Source organism: Macrobrachium rosenbergii, chromosome 23 (genome assembly GCF_040412425.1).
Source record: "Macrobrachium rosenbergii isolate ZJJX-2024 chromosome 23, ASM4041242v1, whole genome shotgun sequence".
Taxonomy (NCBI): domain Eukaryota; kingdom Metazoa; phylum Arthropoda; class Malacostraca; order Decapoda; family Palaemonidae; genus Macrobrachium; species Macrobrachium rosenbergii.
The window spans coordinates 33,587,953-33,608,886 of NC_089763.1; the positions used below are offsets into that span (position 1 = coordinate 33,587,953).

The following is a 20,934-nucleotide window of genomic DNA, read 5'->3' on the forward strand; positions in this document are numbered from 1 at the left end:
AGCCTGTAGAATCCCCTGTGCTCTCTCGGATGGATTCCCGTTTTCTCTATCCCTTCTGAATGTCAGACCTTTTCAAATGTCAAAGACTACTTGTATAGGGAGTCCAAGGTTGTAGGGGGCAAAGTTACACCACTAAGACAAGCCTTTCATGACGTCATTCTTATGACTGAGCCAGTGATTTCGTACTCTGAAGCACAGGCTTTGCTAAACAGGTTGTCTTATGAAAACTGGCATGAAACCCTGACAATTTTTTTCCCACCAGAATTTCGTCCTAATGGAATGCATAACGGCCAAAAACCTGTCCTGTTGCTCTATGGATAACGTTACAGAAATCTACGAATATACACACTTTTTGAACATAACGACTCTGTTTTTATCAACTTCAGAACCACATCTCTTCCAACTCGTTACAGAAAACGGGTCTCGTATTCGCCTTCATAGAAAACTGGAAAACATTAAGCAGAACGACTGTAACTACGAAGAATACAATGTACTGTAGCAGCCACTTTGATACAGACTTTGCAGCTGACAGAAGCGGTAACTTAAGAGCTTTAGTGAATAATGAACTAATTAAGTTATTAATTGAGCTTTATCTTTAGATATTTATGGGGAAAAGTGGCTATTTTTCCAAAACGGAGCTTAAATAACTTGACCATTTTGATGCTACACAATACCTACTCCCTTTACATATTCCAGCATTTTGCCTTAAAATCCGCCATCAAGATGTCAATAACAACAACAAAACTGAACACTAGCCATGTTAATAAAAATGAAAGACTTCAAGTTTTGTCACCAGCACTGGTCAATGATGTTAAATGTGACGGTAAAGTGATATGTCGGAAATTACATTGTGACGACACTGATTTAGATATAGAAAGGTCTTACTCTTGACTTCGAATTCTTTTGACTCTTCCTAAGCAACAATAATCTCTTGAGATATTAAAAACTGAAATAACTCATTTTGACTTGGATAGTTTTTCATAATTGTTTTGCTTCAATAACCATGTCCTGGATGACGTTATCCCTGTAAACTTGTTAATGTAATGCTCTTAATTATAACTTATAGAACACCAATTACCAGATCACAGCTTCATATTGTTGGCAAGAGTTTAATCAGTATATATTTGAGGCTTTGCTAGTTTAATTTTTAATTGCCTTAATCCATTTTTATTTTGCTTAACTTTATTGGAACTAAAGAATTTTAGCCGAATTGAAGTTTTACAGTCATATACATAATGATTTTCATTATTTATAAAAACAGCACCTTATGATAATGTGTATAATTAAAAACTTGTGATTCTGAATTTTGTCCACATGAAATTTTAAATAATCAGTACTAAATTTTACCAATCAAACTCATACTTAATTTTTTAAATTTGATACTTAATTTTGTGTTACCTTTAATGACAGCAGTTTACATTACTTTTACCTTTGTGTACAATACTTAATTGATAAGTATACAATACTTAATTGATAAGTATGAAAATTTATCTATATTCTTCTCAGATGTCTTGTGAACAAAAGATTTACAGACTCACAAGAAAACTAAAGACGAAAATTAATTGAACTTTATTTAAATCTACAAGATATCCTTAGTATTTGTTACAACAACAGCAAATAATTACACCAAGACACACACACTCTCGCCAAAAGCAGACAAGTGACTCAAAATGCCTAAAGATCGTCTTATGGCCAAACACCATTTAATGTAAGTGATTGAGTCCGGTAAATGGTCGGAGACGTGCAAAGCTACTATCCTCCAGCCCCGTTCTTCCTCCCCCAGTAGGGCAGCAGGTCGGACTAACGTCAGCCTTCACCGTACACGTGGACCACCAGGCCAGTTTAGGTTCTGTGCGATAGCGCCTTACAAATTCATCCCATTGCCAAGTAATTAGAGAGGAATGTCCAACGCCTAACTGGAACATAATCTACTGGTGTTTTGGATTTTGGATGTTATCTTCAATATTTCAGCCTCCAGTGTTTGCGAGGCTATGACAATTACAGTTTTGTACTGACCACCAGAGCAGGGTTACAAGTCTAAGAATAATCTTTAGCATACATATTGCATTGCTCACCAGTTACAAGACTATACACTTCTGTTTGTTTTGCCTGCCAGAGTAAGGCCAAAGGGCCACAAAAATTGCTGTTTTAAACTGAAATGGGTAACAAGTCTGTGAAAATTACAACTTCAAGCTACTTACTACAGCAGGCGTAGAAGTCAAAATTACTTGTTCAACATACTACTCACTAGACCAGGGATACAAGACACTAAAAACTGCAGCCTTTTCCTGATCTCTTAACAAGGCTACAGAACTGCAAACACTGACTATCCATACTGACTATTAGGACAAGACTACCATTGCTATAGTCATGACCAATGGGTGCTGGTTTGGGAAAATATTCATAGAAAGCTTAATGGTTTTAATTAAAGGCATTAAACCTCAAACTTGCCTTTAAAAAGACAATACCAAACTGCTGACAAGCCTACAGATTCCCACAACTTTAAGCTTGTTTTTTGGTCGTGACTTGAGATTTAGTGCAGACCTTTATCTCATTTCTTCAACAACAAAAATCTTCTTATGAAGCTTTTAATTAATTGACACTAGGCACCATGCTCTCCCAAACTAACACAACTTTTAGGCACAATACTATTCCAGCCATACAAACATTTTAAGTACGAGATTCTCTAAAATTGACACTTATCAAATACAACGTCACTTTTTCGTACAAAACTCTCCCAAGCTTGTACACTTTTTAGTACAAAATGCTCTTTCAAACTGACATTTTCCAGGCAAAAACACTATATACACTCTAAGCAAAACACTCTCCTAAACTAACAAACTTCCTGAGCAAAACGTCACAAACTGACTTCCCAAGTGAAAAAATCACAAAAATTAACAGGCTTACTAAACAAATACTGCCCCCAAACTAACACCCTTTGTATGAATTAAAACTCAGCAAAACACTACAAAACAATTCTCCTAAACTAACACACACTTTACACAAAACCCTCCAGTGCTGACACTTTCTGGTCAAGAGGACTGAACAAACACTTTCTATAAAAATAACTCTCTCCCAAATCAAAATAACTTTCCAGACAAAGCCACTACAAATTCACAGACTTGTTAGGTAAAAACCTCATGAACTAACAGAATTTTTTTTAATACTTACTAATTATGATACATCCTAACCCATAACTGCATGAATACTTTCACATTAGGCACAAGTTAATATACATCAGCAATAAAAACCACAAACTAACAAACTTTCTAGACATACATACACTCTTCCAATACAAAAAGAGAACTTTTCAATTAACATGCTTCCTAGCCAAACAGATCTTAAACTAAAAGACTCTAAGCATAAGCTAGATTCAGACAAACTGGATGCAAAAGCATCAGAGTTAACAGACATTCTGTTGGCAAAATTGTAACACACCTACAGACTTCCTGAGAGATAAAGCAATCATACTGTCATTGGGATTGTATCACTAGCACCCTTTCTTTAGGGAGAATATCACAAATTAACACTTTCTAAACCATTCTAAACCACACAACTATCACAAGCTAACACACTACCTGAATGCTGATACAGTATTTATATAAAAACACTACCTGAATGCTGACACAGTATATATATAAAAAAAACTAACTTTCAGAAGCCTCCCCAAGAGCCTATCACGATTCAACATATTATCTTATAAGAATAACAGCATCACACAATAACAAACTCCTTGAATGAAAAATTGTCATGACAAAAACTTAGTGAATGCAGAATATCACAAGAAGCTTCCTAAAATGTCAAACTATTGTAAACTAATTGATTCAATGAAATAAACAATCATCACAGGCCTACAAACTCTTTAAATCCACAACTACCTTAACTAATACAATTTTTAATCAAAATTTAGCCAAGAACAATGCTTTGCTGAATCCCAGCTGAACGTGAGCAAAACTTACTGAATCCAACACATCATTCAAACACCAAATGATATCTGTACTATACACTTTATTACTCCTGACGACAATGACTACTGAATTTTATTACCATGCACTAACAAACAATTCCTAATTATTACCTGGAGCTCAGATTACTATAAAGGACAACACACACACACACTGAACCTCCAACTTGACATCACAAACTGACACAATAATCTCAGCTATTACAAACACATGCTCAAAAACAAACTCCATTGCCACAACTTTATATCAGAACACAAAATTCCACTGTCACCAATTAATTACTAAATATTCTACTAAACTCCACTGTCACTAAGTGTTTTTGAATACCAAGGATACTGTCACCTAAAACTGTGTTGAATACAAATTTACTGTCAAAACCTGACCCCTAAATATCAAATCCATTGTCACAACACTTGAGTATCATGTTATCACAAAAAGACCCTTCTGGACACCAAACACCATTATAATACACTATTTCTTGATTCATAACCAAACCCCCATGATGGCACATAATATGAATCCCACACTTAATAAAAAAAAAAATTCCATCACAATCTACCTTTCAGAATCATAACCTATGCATGACTAAGATTTCTGCACACCAAAATTAATATCACATCCTAAAAGAGCACAACACAGATCATGACCTCTTGTTACGACTTCCTGAAACCTATTAGCACAGTATTGTTAATTATTATTATTATTATAAAAATTAACAATACTTATAAATTTCAAACTTTAATCATTTATTTCTCTCATTCTAAAGAATCACACCAAGGAGCTGACCATAGCCCAAACAAACACCATGAAAATTACATATTAATCCTAAACTAGGATAATTTCAATAGAATATCTGAGTGCTATAACCTTATAAGCATTACAAACTTCCTAAACTCCACATGATCAAAACTTTGAAAACATTCATTATTTATTAAATATACAGTAGTTTAACTTGACCACTGAGCTACGTTATTCAGCTCTCACAGAGCTGGCCCAAAGGATTTGTCTTTATTGATAAAATCATCTAAAGTACACAAATCCACACATCCTGAAAGGTAAATTGGATACTCATAGAAAAAGTCAAAGAAATCAATAACATACATCCCAATCCTTGCAAGACATCAAGTTATCCAAGATCAGAGATATTATCAGTAAACTCCAACATCAGTCAATTTAATTTTAAAGTTTCAGTGTGGGCTGTGAAAACAACTTTGTAGAAATGAAAAACCTTGACCATTTTTTAGCCTAAATCACTACAAAGAAAAAAAAAAAGAAATTTTACGCTATTACTAACAATGCATTCTGAGCTAAGCAATTCCTCAAAATGGTACCACTATTACAAGGATTTGTACAGTATTACTAATTCTGAAAGCCGCCACCAACTTCAATGGACTATTATAACACTTTCATTTCCAACAAACCATCAAAGGAAACCATCAAACCATCAAACATATGAACCATCACAGACTGAAGTGTGTATCTCCAAAATTAGCATTCAATATTGTCTGAGTAACTTCAGTAAGAAAAGGACAAATAACTTGTCAATAGCTGCTATTTCATCCAATCTGACCAAGCTTTTCATAGGATTTACATCAGATCAGTTGAGCCCTAATTTAGAAAGGTAACCTACAGACGAAGGCAGTTTTCTCATCTGCATTTAAATGACAGGGAAAACCATGGCTTTATGAATCAACCTTTGCATTCAGAGTCCAGGTATTTCACAGAACCACAAAACTCCCAACATGCCTCCGAGTATGGTGTATGATGGCAATGCAGCAAAGTCTTTAATACTACATATTGCCTTGGTAAACTTGTCAAATACGTTTGCTCCTATCTATTGTATTCTAGGTCAAACCCGTCCATCCAAATTCCTCCATTATTCATATTTCAACACCCAATGTTTCTTTAATTACTAACAATGTTATCAATTTGTAAGGTTTCTCACACATCCTCTAAAAACATGGCCTTTGTGGTATTTATCCTTTCTTTATTTCAAGTACACAAATAAAATGCCAGCCTTAGACGAGGAGGTGTTTAAGCCCCAAGCTGGTACCCCCTTTTGAAAAGATTGCATGTGTCCAAAATATAAGTAGAAGTATTGTCATATACTCAACCAAAGGATAACTTTCAAATTTCTAAATGTTCTGATAAGCTAAACCTATACATTTCACGACATCTGGTGGGATATGTATCATATTCAGTACCTATGAATAATTTTGTGACACAAAGTTTCATGTAAACAACATGAAAAAACAGCAAGTGATACAATTAATCACATCCAAAATCGGTAAAAATTATAAATTCTGCCAAAGAATACATGCTTTATGATCTCAGTAAATGATGCTCAATAAGTTATTATTTTCCATAAAAAATTTAAAGGAACTTGGCCTAGAAACAGTACTTCAAACAAAATCTAATAATTACCTTCCAAGTAAAAAGTGACAATTTCGAATTAAAATTCCCCTAAAATTATAATTTTTCTTAAATCATCAGAATTTGAAGTCAGCCTCATCAGTACTTCTAAACCTACTGTCTTAGATGTAAAAATCTCTCAAGACAGACCAAGCCAAATAACCCTATCCACAAGTATTTACGAGTAAATGTACCCACAGAGCTCCAAGATAATAACTCTACCAGTTACAAACCCAATTATACTAGGACTAATACATTTAACAATATATACATTGTAAACACTTGCCTTTTGCTTAATGTTTCTTATTTTCCACAAGACTAAACATGACTCAAGTTCTGTAACAAGATGTGGAAGAAAATCCTGCATGGAATCCTATAGAAAACTGAAAACGCAATGGTGAAATGTACTAAAATCATAGAAGTCAAGCATAGAAAAAATTAACTAAGTTTTTAGGCCATCATACATCTGTTTGAAACAAAAGTCTGGTCATAAATTCCTACAGGGTAACTACACAAGTTCATAAGACACCACATCAAGCAAGGACGTACTTATATACTAATGGTACAGTCATAAGCGAGAAAAGAGCTTGTCTCACTGGTAACCTTACCTTACCCTCCTTGGACTGCCTGTACACAATACTGCAGTCTTTTATATTTGTAAGGTCTAGCATTCTTCAGCAAAGACAAAGAAAACTGGAATACATATAAGAAAGTACAAGGGAAGTCTATAAGCATTTCCCATCTTGGCAATCAGCTTTCAGCTTAGAAAGCAGCTCTTTGGGTCAACTCTGGAACTAGTAACTGACTGGTTATAATACCTCCTGCTAAGGACACTTTCTCCTTGGGCACTGCAATGCTGGCTCCAGGGAGTCCTTTATTTAGTCTTTCCAGTTCTATTTTATGAGGACTTCTGTACTTCAACTTGCATCCATTAATAATGAGTAATAATTTACAGATTTCTTTAAACTTCTGAGATTTATATAGATAATGTTTAAAAAGTGCTCTAGTTCTCACACAGTCCTCAATTCCAAAAAAATAAAGCCTCCCTTCTCAAAAATTAAGATGAAAATCACAAATTATCTCATGGTACAAAACATTATGCACTAAAAATTTTTTGACAGAATACTTTAGAATTCATTTAAGTATTTGGTACTAAACACATATAACTTGCACGCAAACATCAACCACAATTTAATACACTAACAAATTAAGAACCAAACAGTATCTGTGATCATGGACCAACTAAACAGATATGAATGTCAAGACTGAAAATGTTACATTCCTGTGTGGGGATGAAACAGCAAATGCACCTAGCGGATGTGCGCATTTGGGAGGAGCCTTAGCAAAGCACACATATACAATACTACTCCAGCAAAGTGTATCAAATATGTACTGAAGACTTTATCAAAAGAAAATAATCTGTTGAGTTCAATATCCTCCAACTGGAACTTCTCATGTCTAGATTACTTTGGCTATATGGTATAACCAAGGAATGACAAAATGTTATAATTTTATGGAATCATTTTTGGTACCATGAGAGTTTACATCAATTATATTCTTGCTGTATTGTACCATGAGCCTACTAAAAATGCATTAGTTATTGCAAAGTTACATAAAATTAAGATTCTCTGAGAACTGCACAAAAAGCTGGAGTATACAACAAAATCAGTGTACAGTTTGCTGGTACAATAGTTTTCCCATTACCGTATGTAAATTTTTTAGTAAAGTTTTCACAATTACAGTTAACAAAATTTTGATGTGATCATATTACTGCAATTCAACAGGCAATGTAAAACAATGTTTAAAAAATAACCTACTCAAAAACCTCCATATGTCAAGACACTGTGGCAATGGGAATTCTAAACTGTATAAAATTTATAAATCTGAGTTAATATAAGTGAATTTCCTACGCCATTTATAATTGCAAAGCTCCAAGTTTCTGCAAAATGTCCTTAACAAAATATAACTACAACACTGACTAAAATGATTCCCAAGTCAAGACAAACAATTCCATTAAAATCTCACTTGTGATTTCAACATTTCATTATTGCCTTAAAATGGCCTATACTTTACATGGCTACTTATATGGTTTCATACAATCATTTTTAGGGCAAGCATACATTAACAAAAATTGCCAGACTATCAAATAGTTTTCTTTTATTTTTAATCAATTCCATACATCTCTTCCCACTTTGCTGTTTAACTTCTCCAGCCAAAACTTATTTTAATTTACACCATTCACAGAAAATCAACCCCTTCTTGAAAACCTTGCAAGGAGAGAGGTACTTTGCTTACTAAGAGCAATAGCAGTTAATTAAACAGCTACTATCCTAATTGCAAAGAAGTCCACTGAGAAATTAATTTCCCTTTTACAATGAAAGTCTGGAAAACACTAAGTGCACTAGTGAAGAACTGACTAGTTTTCAATATCAATACGATCTGAATCCTTCAAGAAAATCTACCTTTCAATGTAGCATTAGGATAAACAAAACCTTCATTTATTTGAGAACACTTATTCATTTATAAGCCAAAAACATCCTGTAGAGTTTACTTGTTCATAGACCTATGATACCAATTGTTAGAAGTACTCCGTTTAAAGAAATACTTTGAATTTGAGTTTGCCTACCGATTCATTTATCTGATATAATGTTAGAAAACCAAATTATCCTTGAAGAATTGCATTCAAATTGAGTAATGACTATCTAGCTAAAATACCATGGTCTCTAGTGCCAAAGTAAACTTAAAAGTAACACTTGTGCTTTGAGTTTACTTATCAAATCATTTACCTACAATATGGCAAATATGCAAAACTATTCTTTAAGTAACACTTTCAATTTGGAACCTCCACACAACAGTGTCTTGATATATGTAGAGCTCCCACGGTAATAATGCTCCTGATAAGATACTCAATAGTACTAAGTGAATTGAATTTTAACTTGTGTTCAATGATAGGCAAGATGCATTATTTCCATGGGAAGCTTCTTACAAATATACTATTGTATATTCACTTGACAATTAGGGCAAGCTTGCCTTTGACAAAATTGAAATGAAAACTAATAGAGTAAATTCTGAAATATCTCATACCCTAGAATGTAAAATTGTAAATACTTCAGGCTGTGATATCTCTCCTGTATCAAAAGCCTGCACATAGAGTAACATAAGTCTTTATGTGAAAGTACCATGACAATGTTCGTTCTCAAATATTTCATACAAATTTTCTCAAGTAACAGGTAAAACAACATGAAATAGATAACAGCCCCCAAAACCATCTGTAGTGCTATGTTTCTCAAAGGCTAAAATGTTCTAATCTATAGCTAATTAATACCTGCCTAACTGCATTTTTCAGTTTCCATTGTTCAAGTGATGATTTCCAGTCTTGCCCAGCACTCCTACATATCTAGGGGTTCTATTAAGACAGTTCTGATACACATACAGGCTACAAATGCTAAAAAGATCTCTGACTTAAAAAAAACAGAGCTACAATAAGTTTTAGTTTGAGCAACACAGTAGAGCATTAAACTTCCATTTCCAAGTTCAATACATCATCTCAAACTACATTTTCTTCAAAGATTATCAAATACTGTACAAGACTTGAACCATCATCCTAAAAGACCTTTGTGTTTCCCAAACAAACTTTTAGTAGCCAGTTTTGCAAACCCCATACCTGGGTTAACTTTGTATACTTCAAGATTAGCCATACCAAACTGGAAAAAACCAGCATTAGATATTCCACTACTTTGCTAGGAATGATGCCCACAGAGTTCAAAATCTATTAGTACAGTATTCAGTCTTCCTTGCCCATCCATAAACCTCGCCCTCAACTCGTAATAAATTGAAATGTGGGTATTCATTCATGCCTGTTTTGTCCATGGGTAACTAACCTAAACCAGACCTGCTATAGGTCTTCCATGTGCCAAAATAAAAACACTAACCTCATAAAGCCCTTATTTGGAGTATTTCAAAGCTTGCTACTATATTTACTGAACATGTTTTCCCAACTTGAAACTGATGTGCTATTACATATACTACCGTGATTATTCCAGACACATTTCCAGAGATGTAAAGCGTTTGTTACATGAGAACTAAGAACTGCAGTTATTATTGTACACCCAAGTAGTTTTAGACAGAGTTGATTGGTTGTAATGATGAAATGTACAAAAATTTCTCAAGTTTACTACAAGAACAACCTAAACCTTACAATTATGGCTTCTTCTCTGACACTGTGACTGGGGGTCTTCTCTCATTTATGGGAAGGAATCTTGCCAAATACATTCCAGGTTTCCTACTGAAATAATTTACTCCTCCATACCTGAATCATCACAACTAAATTCAATGCCACACTGGGTTCATTCACTGAAGATCAAACGGACAAGACAATTAGGGGGAAAAGATAAAAAAAAAAAATTAAAAAGCCCTCACTACTTTAGTTAGGGCAAAACCAACTCTCAACCTGATAACAGAAATCATTACACTAATATATATAACAATTTTCCAAATGTAGTGGGTGTGATGTCTTCTGCGCTTCACAAAACCCCATTTACAAATGCAAAGGAAAACTTCACTCCTGCAGCTTCCTCCAAATAAATGGATCACTTCAGTGCTTGTTTGCAGTACATGTTGTGAGTAATGGATCACTTCAGTGCTTGTTTGTAGTACAGTAAATGTTGTGATTAACGGATCACTTCAGTGCTCGTTTGCAGTAAATGTTGTAACGGATCACTTCAGCGCTTGTTTGCCATAAATGTTGTAAGTAACATCAGTAAATCTGTTAAAGAAATTCAATGGTTAATTACCTCCAAAATCTAGTTGTTTTCATTTTGTACACAGCATATACATAAGGTGCTTGTTTTAACTTCATTTTTACAAAGTGCTATTATTTATAGATATGACTCAAGATGATCATTATATATCAATTTTTAGTAAAATGCATTTCCCTACACACACAAACATGATTCTTATTCACAGGAGTATTCCTTTGGGCTAAAAAATACTCTTATATAAAAGAAGAGGGTTTGTATATTCCTTAACAAATTAATATTCAGCAGGAGAGACTTTGGATCAAACTAGAATCAGATCACAGATGTAGTTTATCATCTAGGTTTTTTTAATAGACTAAACTGCATATTAAAAAATTACTAGAAAGCGCAGTTCCTGTCCCTTTATAGTCATGTTGGTATTACTGTACTTGCTCTGGTACTTCTGGTAACAAGAAGTCTTTAGTGCTTTATAAATGAACCTGAATACCCATTCCCATCTCAAGCTTCATACATATCAAAATCTTCAGTTATGCCATTGTTGATGACATGGGAATTTATTTACTGTTACTCAACAAATATTTCTGCATTCATATTAACTTTTTGGTTACCACTGGATCTGAGAAGTCATGACAATGTACTTTTTCCAAGGTTACAAAACCAGATAAAAAAAATCAAATGTTAATTATTAATTTACAGGGTACTCACAACTTTCAATGTTTACTGGTTGACTCATATCCTGGTGTGCATCCACTCATCCATCTTGACAGTGAAGTCCGCTTCCTTCAGTACAAATTGAAGGCATCCCAATACATCAATAAAGCCAGTTTGATGCAACCCAAGTAGTTTTGAAATAAATAATTTTTAAACTAAAAACAAAATTCTTTAAAGACCCACAGGCTTCTTCCATTAAAGCTGTCATAGTTATGTTACATGAACATACATTCATCAAACACTATACAACCAGAACAAACTTTATATAATTCAGATATCTTGAACAATTTACAAGTTACTTACTTCATATTTTTTTATTATAAAACAAGAACCAACCTATTTACTATGCAACTCTAATATGCCCCCAAAAGCTTAATCAAGTGTGTTCAATTCATGAATCTATACTTCTCATCCTATAATTTCCTTACTTATGATTTGCTTCTAGAAACTGACAAACTTATCTATAAAAAGGTGAGAAAAAAATTAATGCTTTAAGCAGTCAAAACCGCCAATTTACCACTGTTGTCTAAAAACAATAAGCTCATAATTGGGATCAGTAAGTGTTGCTACGTTGAAGGAAATGTCTAATTCTCAGTTATGTGGTTGGGTTTATTGCTTTAAATGCTTCCTTTAGATTTTGCCTTACGAATGAAAGAGAAAAGCTTAATCAGTGCTCTGCTACATGCGGTGATATCAAATACTGTGTGTTGCATGTCCTTTTGTTTTTAATGCTCTGAAAGAACTTATGAGTTGTACTGAACTGCCTTTATGGATGCACTGAAATGACTATACCCCTTGAAGCCAAGCCTTGCCTGAAAAAAAGGAATTTATTACTGCTTAAGAAAAAAGTTTGGTATAAATACTTAAAATGTCTTGAACCACAAAGAAACTGCAGTACACATTTCCTTGAGTTATATAGCTACAGCAAAATGCTAATTGATGTTAGGAGTTTTGAACCATAAAGTCCTGTAATTCCCTCCTAAAAGACAAATTTCCAAACATTCAGAAGCACACTTACTGTAGTACTGGTTCTCAATTTCTCTCTTCCTAGCACTATACTGATGTATTATTACCTTTACTCAAATTCCTTACAGCAGACAAAAATGATTCCGTTAAATTTCTCTGATATTTATATCAACAAATCTTAAATTCATCTACTAGATAAATCTATAAACACAAATTACAACCCCTAACAGAGTTTTAGGAAAAGACTGTCTTTTCCACACTAGAATATTGTTAATAATCTTCTAAAATACAAGCGCCAAGATTTAGCAGTTTTTATTTCGATTATATAAACAATTAAAATGTAACACTTCATATCCAAATAAAATACCTATGTTAATTGACCAACCATATACTGTATATTCAGCCACACTGACATTCCATAGCATGTTTCCTTCCCTGGCCAACAGATACGCCGGGAGAAATCTACAAGCAAAGTTTATAAAGGTATTCAGCCATTACACAAATCAATATGACTGACAATTACTGGTCCTTTTATGCATGTTATTTCTAATAGCATTACATTGATTTACAAATTTCAGTCTTCCTTTCAGCTAATCTCTAGCTGGGGTTACAGTTTTTAATAAGCCTTCTCCAACACTCACTGAATGGCTTATAACTTGTTCTGACATACGATTTATGGACAGATACCCTTCCTGACTCCAACCCTTCCTATTTATCTGGGCTTGGTTAAGATTTAAAAATTCTGATGATCTGATAAAACTAATGAGTACTCAGACCAAGAGAGCTAATAACCCAGTGCTTTTGGCTAACAATGTCCCAAGTAAAAATAGTCTATTTAAGCATCCAAAATAAACTGTTAAACTTTGCTAAGAGAACCTTTCAATAATTTTTTTTTTTTTTTTTTTTTTTTGCCAAGATCAGCTTTTAAATCTATCATTTGTGCTGGGAGAAATTATACTGATAATCTAATAAAAAATTTCTTAACCAGTTAGGATATAATTTCTGAATCAAAACCTACATAAACCTGGCAGTTTAACATAAAATTGCATTACACTGCAATCATGTGCAAGATTAGCAACCAATATGGCACATTTCAGCCATTTTACAAATCCAGAAACTAACAATCTGATCAATTATAACTGCAACCCATTATTAAATCTATTAAAAACTTGAAACTACCCAAGTTTAATGACTGTAGCAATACAAAACTTTCCTCATAACCAAGAACAGAAAAATTAATAAAATTTCTTGGTCTAATGGCTCTCAATTCAAACGTCTTTGAATATACATCAACTTAATTAAAGTTACCAATAACACTATTCAATATAACCAGTTCATGCTTTCTGTCAATTCCTTTGGTCAACTGACAATTTCAAAATACTAAGGATGTTCCTACTAGCCTAGGCTAGTAAATTTGATCTCATCCCAAAGCTTGGGATCAGGTAATCTAAAATCGAGCTATTACTGCTATTACTACTATGGGTCCATTGAACATCACTGCCCATGGATAACACACAACCTATGCCATAAAATACGACAGCCAGGTTCTCCTAGGGATTCTTATTGTCTTGCAAAACTTGTAAAATGACAACAGTCACCAAACATGTAACAATTTAAGTACCTAGCATCAATAGGGTACCCTAACCTGAGAATGGAACATGTTCATGCATAGGCTACACCTCTAGGCTACTTGGAATTCTTGAGCTACAGGCCACTGTCTGTGCTACCCAAGACTAATCTTGAATTTTAATAGTCTATTAGCTTTGAAGGACACTGAAAGCTGTATGAAATTTTGTGGCAGAAATATGGGGTTGCTCTGCATCAGGTATTACCTTGGAAATTGGCTTTTCCTATAGTATTTTGGTTGCTTATTAACAATTTATCATTATTTTTTGTCAGCTGACTGTAATATGTTTTTGTATGCTGGCCATCCTGGAATGCTATCACACATGTGCAGTGTTATAGGGGAGCTTTTGGTAAAAAGTGGAGTTTCCTTCACAGGGGATCTGGGGGGTGGAGCCCCCGGCTAAATAATACAGCCTGCTAGGTTAGGTAGATTACGGTACGTTAGTTTAGTACATAGTTCCTATCATAACAGGTTTCCTTAGCACCTCCCTTCTTGAATATATGGCTTCCTAGTGACTTGCGCATGCGGGGAACCATTCCATAATAACAACATGGCAGTCGGGTCTTTCTCCCAACAATTTCCCCCACCCAAAACCCTGTGTTTCCAAGGGGTCCCCAACCATGTTGGGTAGATATGTGTGGTTAACAATAACTGACCGGCAATAAACATCACCACCTCCTTCACTAGCAACACTAAAAGTAGGGAAAAATCAGTTTCCAAGGTGACAGTCCTTGCAGAGTCACCCACTAGTTTTACCAATTTTATGAAGTTTGCTTAACACCTCAGGAGTAGGTTACGGTGGCCTCATACTGGCCCTTGTTAGGAATCGTTATGGCCAGTTAGGAGTCACTCGTCTGTACCACTTTCCTATCAACACTTTCTTGCTGGTTACTTTCGTATACCTCTTTGATCTACCTAAAACATTCATTAAAGAACTTCTAATGTACCAGGGCGATACTTATGTTCAGTATCATGAAGAGTAATGGTAAACTGGTAAATTTGGCATTAAAATAACATGACTGACGACGGGAACCTCTAGACTGACATATACACCTTGACAGCCAAGACTCACTGCAAGACTCACTGGAACCTCTCTGTTATATACAGATCACATACCAACACAATGTAACACCATTAATTGTACTATGCAGTGCCTCTGGATTGATAAAATACATATTTTACACAGATATTTAACTTTATAAAGGCAAACTTGACCGACAACTTACGATAGTTATCCTAAGGAGTTTGTTGACACAGAGAAGCATGGAGCGATTACGTGCCTAAAAAGAATTCCTCAACAGAAATAAAAGTTGTCACTTACATGAATTATATTATTAAATATTTTAATTTAGTTATTGTATATTAATAATTCATATTTTTAAGTATGAATATATGCTATTAAACTCATTTAACAGTTTCACAGCATTTTTATTTAAATTTTAGGCACGTCCGAAAATTATTACTAGGGCCATCTATTAAGAATTGAAGAAACTATATAAGAAAAATAAATAATATAGAGTAACTGGAAACATTGTCTTTCCGTGACTATTTAACCTTCTGTTTTGCGCAAGATATGAGAAATTTTATCAAATGGATATGAGTTATATTTTAAAAATTTATTCCTATTTTCTCAGATCCTAAAATTTGTCCAGCTTTGAGGATAATATTGCCAAAATAAATCAAAATAAAAACATTTCATGGCAGCTATAGAAGGGCAGGTTTTTCTAGTATATAACTATTGTCTAAAGTTTTAATATTTCAATATAAAAATATTAATAATTTTTAATATCTATAAGTATTAAATTTGAAACATATAGTTACATACTGATTAGAATCATTTCTAAGGGCATGTGTTACTTAAAATTATCAATCTTAAAGGTTTTTCTCCATATATGTTTGGTAACAAAAGCATGCAGAAGAACTGGCGTAATATTTAAAGTAAAACACGACGCAGTATTAAAAAGTCGTTTAAACGACAATACAGAGGAAATTTACTGAATTAAATATATATTTTTATATATTATGTGCAATAGATTTCAGATTTTACCGAATTAATAATTGATTTTGGTACTTTTCTAATGTTGTTCTGTATAAAGTAATGCAACCATCATTCAGTATGATGTACATAAGAAGATACAATGATATTGCAATTATCTCATTAGAAAGTAAAGTCAGTCCAATTGAATGGATATTGAATGTGTATTACATTATATACACAGACATATAAATGAGTCTGGACCAAATAATTTTGTTGCCCATATGGGAAGGGTAGATGAGCGATTACGAATCTAAAATTTAATCATCGATACAAATGGAAATCGTCTCATACCGAAGCTGTATCGATAAAATATTCAATTTAAGCTATCTAATATTTAAAATTCATATTTAATGAATGAATATATCAATTATTAAAGATATTTAACAGTTTTATAACTTTTAATTTTATTTTTAGGCACATCTGAGGATTACTTCTAACGCCATCTATTGAGAAATTAAAAACTATATGATAAAACAAATAATATTTAGTAACTGGAAACTTTTTTCACTACGGGATGATTTAACCTTAGATTTTGCGTAAGATATGAGAATTTGTATCAAATTTATATAAGATATATATTAAAAATTAATTTGTATTAAATAAAATTCAAGATTTTATTCATTTCTTCAAGAAAAATGGCTAGCATAAATAAAAATAGAAACACTACATAGTAACTATTATTTTGGGATTTTTCCAGAATATAACTATTGTCGATGGTTTCAAAATTTTGCATATAAAATATTATAATTTTATTGAAATTTTAATATAATAAATTACATATCTTAAATAATAATTTCATAATAGAAATGACTGGTAAGGGTGTATGTTACTTAAGAATAATTGATCTTAAAGATATTCTCCTAAACATGTTTGGTAACACAAATATTCAGATAACTAGTACAAGTTGACATAGGATCAAAAGTAAAACACGACGTAGTATTAAAAATCTGTTAAAAAGATAAATATAAAGGAAATAAATTCATTGAAAATAATTAAATATAAATATTAAATGCTTAAAATGTTAATGTTTACTAAATTATTGAATTTTTTTTTAGCTTTTGTTAAGTCGTTCTGTAAAACAATATGCAGACGTCATTTGAAATCGGGTACAGAACTAAAAATGTAATCACAATAATATTGAAATCATCACACAGAAAATAGAGTCAAATTGGAATAAATGGATGTTTGCGATATTAAGTTATATCTGTAAATACATAAATGAATCAAGACCAGGTCATTGAAAAGGTTAACATGAATTAATGATACACAAAGTAACTAGTAATATCTTGCAACTACATAAGGTATAGTTTAAGATTTTAAGAGTGCATTATTATTTAAAAAATAAATAATAACTAACCAGCAATTGAAACTTGTTAAATGATCCTGTGGAAATTACTTGGAGAATTATTGTACAAAAGGATCACTGGAAACTTTTAGAAATTGGTTAACTTGAACGCATTTGATATTAACTGAAGTTTGGTTAAAATCTTTCAGATTAAAGTATGTTAAAGCTTCAATATACCAAATTTGCAATATTACAACGAAATTAATACATTTATATATTTCAGCAGATTAATGCAATTGTCTTTTCTTTATTTTAGGCCTGTTTCCCTGCAAAATATTCATCTGCACTATTGTATCTGAATGATTTAAAAAAAAAGACTATTGTCTTTCTATTCAAAACATAGTTTTACACATATCTTTACTTTCAAAGTACAATTGTAATTAAAATGTTATAACACCAATAGCATTTCCAGTAATAAAACATATTGCTAGAAAATAAGTATTCCCTGAGGATATTAATCAAATCGTTTTGGCAACACAAAAAAAAAGCAGACGAACTCAGAAAAGAAAACATAAGTCTATTAAAATGTTTTTAAAATGAACACTTTTCAACTAGGAAATGCAAGAGCTATTATTATGAATCATGAAACGAAACAAGGTAACATTTTAATACATACATACTTCATGCATAGGCTACATACATACATACATACATACACACTGCACATACATATGACCTTCACAAGCGTCTGGTCTGTACCTTTGGAGAGACGAGTCCTAACAGAACATCAGAAGAATCCCATTCCTTGTATCGGTAGTGCAAAATAAATAGATGCCTTATGAATTAAACAATAGTGATTTGTTATTAATGCTAAAACATGATAATTACTGGCTGTTATTTGTACTTATATTTATTTAAGTGGGTTTGTAATAACTATTAGTTATCTTCATATAACTTCATAGTGCACACCCTGCATGCACTGGAAACGATTGATCCATCCTCTCTCTCTCTCTCTCTCTCTCTCTCTCTCTCTGTGTGCAGTTGTGTATGACTGAAGAACAAAAAGTCAGAAATTAAGTCCCCCATTTGAATAGCTAGAATTTAATTACTTTTTTTATCCAAATAATCTTAGGTGACTGTGCAGGTTCAGCTTTCTACTCAATGATCTGCTTTGCCTTTGAGCATACAAAGGGAAATTCAAGCAGCTACTCGGCTCACATACAGAAGAACCTGTGTTACAATCCGTGAACTAGGCAAGGAATGGAACAGCATGGGCATATCCAGTGAAAATTTGATAGTCTGGTGATCTAAGCTGGGAATTATGTACCCTGGTCAGAGAGAGAGAGAGAGAGAGAGAGAGAGAGAGAGAGAGAGAGAGAGAGAGAGAGAGAGAGAGACCCCTAGGACATCCTTGGAATAAATTCAGGCACCTAATACTATTCTCATTTTTTAACCACTGCTCTTTATGATCGTGCAATTCTTAAAACAAAAAATTAAATCTCGGAAAAAGGTTGATCTTACCTGTCTGTCACGGTAAAAGTTCCAGCTTCGCAGCAAGTCCTCACACTTTCACCACTCAAGCCATACTGTTCAAGAAATGGCCAAATCATCCTTATATAGTTAACCTGGGACACCCACTTCGAAATCTCAGCCAATGAGATTGGCAGATGAAAGTGAGGACGGTTTTGATTGGCTACCGAGTACAGGTATAGTGAACAAGTACCAAACACCCTGGTTATCACCTAAGATTAACTCACAGATGGAAGATGGATCGCTACCCGTCCAAATCTCTTTCGACAGCTTCTTGGAATGATTGACCAAAGTAGATTTCAACCTTTGTACGCAATAAATTTTATCATTATTATTATTTACCTGCAAAGGTAATGGCACAGGGGATAAAATGAGTCCAAGCTGGAAGTCCTTCCTTCTCTTATTGAATGAATTCTTCCGTTTGTGGTTCCTTTGGCGCAATCTGGTATCGTAGGATGAATAAAACCGCACATCAGAGAACTGATTGACTCAATTTCTTTTCTTCTGCACTATACAGCAGCTGTGCAATTGCTTTCAATTCCAGAAATTGATACGGATGAGTGACTTCCATTAAAACGCGAAATATAATAAAAAAAAAAAAATAGAGTCGTTCTCTAATGGAGGATAGAGCTCGAAGATTCTCAGATAAGAAAAATCGTAGCTTGAGGACCACATTATGTTTTCAGTTAAAACTTTCGCTTTCATACATTTAGGAAAAATAATTTTGAAGCATTGTAGACATATTTTGGGTAGTGAAAGTCAGAGAAAGAAGATTTGTTTAGCCAATAACTTATTTTTAGTGACTGAATACCATCAGTTTCCCCATATTAAGGGTAGATATAAAATGGGCGGTCTTCCTACTCTGCTCTGCATATTCCTTCAGGTACCCAATTAGGTTTAGGTTTCCGTCAACACCATTTCTTCATGATTTCTTTGGCCTTCCACAAGGTCTCCGTCCTGCTGCTTTCGTAACTACCACTAGCCTGATCAACTGTTTCTGATCCCACCTGCTCACTCGCGTAAACTATCTCAGTCTGCGAGATCTCAGTAATTTTTTTTCTTTATCCAGCCTCCAGGTAGTACATCTTTCCACCAGTTCCTCATCGGTAAAGCGATCTTCCCACCATGCTATAGCAGTGGTTCTAGACATTCTACAGTTTCAGTAAGAAGTAACAGTTAGAGATACATGTACTGGCCAGCAAGATTTAAGAAAGGAAGAAGGAGTGGAGGTAAAGTAAAGGCTATGAGTGGATGCAGCTATGGGCCAAAGGATACTGCAAACACAGGTGAACTGACAGCACTAACCCTGTGGGGGAAACATAAGTACTTGGGTATCATTCCATTCAAGTACATTAATTTGTATGTAAAAGAACATTTATTTTTGTGTTCAGTATTGGGTTAGAAAATTAATATTCCCATTTACAAAACTGAAAACACTAAGGAAAGTTACCCAACACAAATTCTTGTCCCCAATAAGATTTTCTTGTATATTTACAGTGGCTATTAGTCACTATAGATTAGTTTAACAAGACCACACAACAAAATTGCATTTCTAGACTTAGAGGGCTTGCCAAAGGATTTCCTTTAAAATGAAGTGAAAACTGAAGCAATGTAAAGTCAAAGAGGTTAGACAGCTGAGTGGG

General features: G+C 33.6%; 1 long non-coding RNA gene across 1 annotated transcript; it reads right to left on the reverse strand.

Annotated features, from left to right (window-relative positions):
- Positions 1–1,553: 1,553 nt before the first annotated feature.
- On the reverse strand, positions 1,554–15,739 carry LOC136851459 (uncharacterized). Its single transcript, XR_010856883.1, has 3 exons — positions 15,665–15,739; positions 11,840–12,657; positions 1,554–11,142 (listed from the first exon to the last, which is right to left on the reverse strand). It is a non-coding gene; the product is annotated as an uncharacterized lncRNA (long non-coding RNA).
- Positions 15,740–20,934: the final 5,195 nt, after the last annotated feature.